Consider the following 4,437-nt stretch of genomic DNA (forward strand, 5'->3'; position numbering starts at 1 on the left):
AACATCTAGATCCATGAATGAAGGTGATGACAAACATGAGACCAAATGGTTCAAGGAGTGGTATGGGGCATCTTCTTCCATGGGATCTAGTATTACCAAAACTGAAGTGGATCAATATTTATCAGATGGTTGTGAGGCACTCAACGAATCGTTTGACTTGTTGACTTGGTGAAAAATAAATAAGGCTAACTATCATATACTTGCGAGGATTGCACGAGACTTATTGGCCATGCCTATTTCCACAGTTGCATCCGAGTCAGCATTTAGTATGGGAGGTCGTGTGCTTGATCCTTTTCGGAGTTCGTTGGCTCCAATAACTGTTGAGGCACATATTTACTTTGAAAATTGGTTAAGGCATCTGTCAACACACATTGATATCCGAGAGGCTATGGATAATATGGAGAGCTTTGTAATAGAATCGGGTAATGTTTTCTTTGTTTTCATTGTAATTTAATTTTGTATATTTTTCAAAATATGAATTCACTAACATTTGATATTTTATTCTTATTTATTCTTATAGAGTTGACTGCACAATCGAACGTAACAAGTATTGACGATTAAAGATTAAAGGCTTGAAGCAATAATGAACGAATTTGAAGATCAATATTCTTAATTTTTTACATTGTTGCTATGTTTAAGTCTTTAAGACAATTTGTTTTCATTTATTTATATTATTTTTTTACTTGCATTTTTGCTATACTTAAGACAACTTGGCTTGTTTTCCAAATTTGTAATATGTAATACTAAATATCTAGTGAAGTTATTTTTATTTATTTTTAATTATGTAGTAAGTAATATAGTAATTAGTTAGTTAATATGATGAATGCTTTAGTTATTTATTATTTTTATATTTTTAATATGATAAATAATAAATTTACAAGATCTTGGATGATGAATTGAATTATTAGTTAAGAACAAAAACTTAAAAAGATGTAGGAAGATGAATTCAGGAAAAAATATATATATGTAAAAAAAAAAAAAAGAAGAAGCCCAAGCATGTATTGGATAAAAGGTCCAAAACCCACGGCCCAAACTGACTTACCAAACCGAAAGCGACCGGAAAAGGAACCAGCCGGTTTTCTCCCCCATGCACAGTCGGTTTCAACTGGTTTAACTCTAATTTCTTGAAGTGCCGGTCGGTTTCAGTTTAGGCAAAAAACCGAAACCGGCTGGTCAGTTTTCATCCCTATTGAGTGGGGATTTCTGAAATATATTATGGAGGTGATGGGGTTCAGCTAGGATTTTGTTAGGATTATCATGTTGTGTGTCAACTCTGTGTCTTTTTCTGTGCTTATTAATGATGAGCCTAAGGGCCCTATTATTCCATCTAGACGACTTAGACAAGGGGATCCATTGTCTCTTTACCTATTTCCTTTGTGTACTGAGGGGCTTACTACTTCATTGAGGGATGCTTGGTTGAGAAAGCAAATTTCAAGTATAAAAATCTACAAAGGGACCTCGAATATTACTCATCTGCTTTTTGCAAACGATAGTTTGGTTTTTTGTGAGGTCAAGATAGAGGAGAATATGAGGGTTCAAGCTATTTTAGAGAAGTATGAAACTGTTTCAGGTCAGCAAATTAATCGTGAAAAAAAGCCATGGTGTTTACTGGCAATGTATCTAGTGGGTTTGAGAGGAGATAAAAAATTTGTGGAAAAATTTTGATATACAATAGTATGAGAAGTACCATAGGAAGGTCTAGAGCTCAAGTCTTTCATTCTATAAAACAAAGAGTTTGGCAAAGATTGCAAACTTGGAAGGAAAAGTTGCTTTCATTCTATAAAACAAAGAGTTCGGCAAAGATTGCAAACTTGGAAGGAAAAGTTACTTTCATAGGGAGGTAAGGAAGTTTTGTTAAAGGTTGTTGCCCTCTCTATAGCCTCATACTCCATGAGTTGTTTTCTCCTCCCCTCAAGCTTGTGTTTTTATTTGGAAGGTATAATGGCTTGGTTTGGGTGGGGGCAAAAGGAAAATGAGAGGAGAATACATTGGTTAAGTTAGAACAAAATGTTTGTTAGGAAGTCGTGGGGAAGTATGGGTTTTAAGAAGTTGAGAGTTTTTAATTTGGCAATGCTAAACAAGGGTGGAGGTTACTCCAAGATGAGAATTTTTTACTACATAGATTGCTTAAAGCCAAGTATTTCACGGGCTCTAATTTCTTGGTAGCTGGTTTGGGTAGATCTCCATCTTATACTTGGAGAGGGATTTGGGAGGCAAAAAAATGGGTTATGGATGGGTGTAGATGGAGGATAGGGGATGAAAATTCTGTTAATATTTGGTTTGATAAATGGATCCCTGGTCATAATTCACTGGTGAAAGAAGGGATTGTGGTTAGCGAGGGTAACAGGCTGGATTGTGCGAATTCTCTTTTTTTGGACCTCTAGAACTTAGGATGTGGGAAAACTTAGAGCTCTCTTTAATCCAAGTGGTGTGGAAGACATTATGAAAATACTCTATGTGCTGAGAATAGTGCAGATAAGAGAGTTTGGGGTTATGAAAGAAATAGTTTATTCAGTGTTAGAAGCTGTTATAAATTTATTCTGGACTAGTAAAGCTCTCAGGAAGCTGAGTCTTCATCTGCAAGTGTTCAAAGAGTGGTTTGGAAACATATTTGGAAAATGTTGGTTCTTAACAAGATAAAAAATATTTGCATGGCGTGCTTGTAAGGATGGGTTACCTACAAAGGCAAATCTATTATTAAAGCATGTTCCAAACGATGGGATTTGTAGCTTATGTAATGGTGGACAATAAGGAATTTATTATGCTTTGGTGAGTTGCGAGCAACTTCAAAGAGCATGGAAAGAATATTTACCTGCACTTGTTATTGACAATTATTTGAATTTCTTTGAGGTGACTTTTAATTTCTGTAAAGATAAACAATATGATAGTTTGTCTACTTTCTTTGCTTTGGCTTGGGGGTTTTGGTATAGGAGGAATAAATTTATTAATGAACAGGTTGTCATTTCTCCTTACCAAGTTGCTGAAAATGCAGTTTCATTACTTAGAGTTATAAAGTTGCTCATAAGCAAACTAGGCCCCAAGTGCAAGACTTTAATAAATGGAAGGCCCTGCAACCAGAAATTTTGAAGTAAAACATTGATAGAGCAATTTTTTCAAGGCTAGGTAAAGTAGGGACTGGTGCAATATTGAGAGATAGCTCAATTAGAATCTTAATGGTTGCAAGCACATTAGGAAGGGCTATTGATGATCTTGAGTACATAGAGCTGTTAGCTCTCTTACGTGGCCTTCAGCTTTGTGTAGGTATGGGAATAAACAAGATTCAAGTGAAAAGTGACTGTCTACTGGCTAATGAGGCATTGCAGTAAGATAGTATGACAAATTCAATGTTTGGTGGTCTTTGTTATGAAATTAAACAGTTATTATATTGCTTTAGGGAATGTTTTTTTACACATGTTTATAGATAAGTTAATATAGTTGCTCATTCTCTTGCTCAACATGTAAGAAATGTTGAGAGTATCAACATGTGATGGGATTGTATTTTAGACTTTTTATTTCAAACCTTGTGGTATGATTTATGTTTGTAATCTTCGATTGATTAATGAAGTTCTTAGTTTTGTTATAAAAAGAAAAAAGAAGAAAAGAAAGCCTAACAACATTAGATTAAGATAATGTTGCTTGTATAATACAAATCAAGTAAGGTTATATCAAATGTGATAGAATCAAACATATCTCACCAAAATTCTTTTATACATATGAGCTCTAGAAAAGTAGTGATATTGATGTCAAATAAATACGATCATGTGATAATTTAGTTGATTTATTCACTAAAGTATTACCAATTGCAACATTTAAAAAGTTGATATACAAAATTGAAATACTTAAGCTCAATGATATTTTATCATATACAATTGAAACTCTACATATTTTTGAAGAGGATAAAATAATCAAATGGATTGTACCATTTTCTCTTTGTTAAGGTCTTTCTCCATTGAGTTTTCATTTGTAAAGTTTTAATAAGGCAAATCTACAGCATTCAAAAGTACATAAGAATATTGTACTCTTTTTCCTTCGTCATTTTTTTTATCGAATTTTTCCTTAACAAGATTTTAACGATATATGTTTTTTGTGTATGTTCATCTAAATTCTATGTATCTACATAAATATATACCGTATTCTACCTTGGTGGATGATTTTAAATATATACATAAACTTGGTGGATGATTATTTAAATTCTACCTTGTAGAATTATACCGTATTCACTTATCAACTATTGAAATTAATAAATTAATGATTGCACCTCATTAACTCATTAATTCATGTATCACATTTTCATATATTTTTATCTTATTATTATTATAAAAGATATATTGAGTATAAGTTGTATAATACAAGAAATTGAAAATAAATATTAAACTATAGAGTTGTATAATACAAGAAATTGAAAATAAATATTAAACTAAACTACTATTACGTTCC

This window comes from Carya illinoinensis, chromosome 3 (genome assembly GCF_018687715.1).
Source record: "Carya illinoinensis cultivar Pawnee chromosome 3, C.illinoinensisPawnee_v1, whole genome shotgun sequence".
NCBI lineage: Eukaryota > Viridiplantae > Streptophyta > Magnoliopsida > Fagales > Juglandaceae > Carya > Carya illinoinensis.